The sequence below is a fragment of the Daktulosphaira vitifoliae genome, unplaced genomic scaffold, assembly GCF_025091365.1.
Source record: "Daktulosphaira vitifoliae isolate Bord-2020 unplaced genomic scaffold, ASM2509136v1 Scaffold_3, whole genome shotgun sequence".
Lineage (NCBI taxonomy): Eukaryota > Metazoa > Arthropoda > Insecta > Hemiptera > Phylloxeridae > Daktulosphaira > Daktulosphaira vitifoliae.
Window position 1 is genome coordinate 43055168 of NW_026099574.1, and position 313 is coordinate 43055480.

A 313-nucleotide genomic window follows, 5' to 3' on the forward strand; every position below is an offset into this window, starting at 1 on the left:
AAAAAAAAAAAAAAAAAAAAAAAAAAAAAAAAAACACATCTTAGTAAAACCAATACCTTCTCAGCTTCGCATCGAAGCTAACATTAGTTTCGATGCATAATCGAACTATTAAACTATCGACAATGTCGGAGTTTTTACAGTCTTATTTTTTTTATTTAAATGTCTGAGTAAAATCTGTCGTGGTTATGGTAGCCTATGGTATGAGATGGTTGGAGTACCAGATGTTCGGAACAATTACTACTTTGTCAAATGTCGAAGTATGTAAATGTCAGAGAATTATCAATTCGTGGCAATGATGTTTGCCCAATAAATT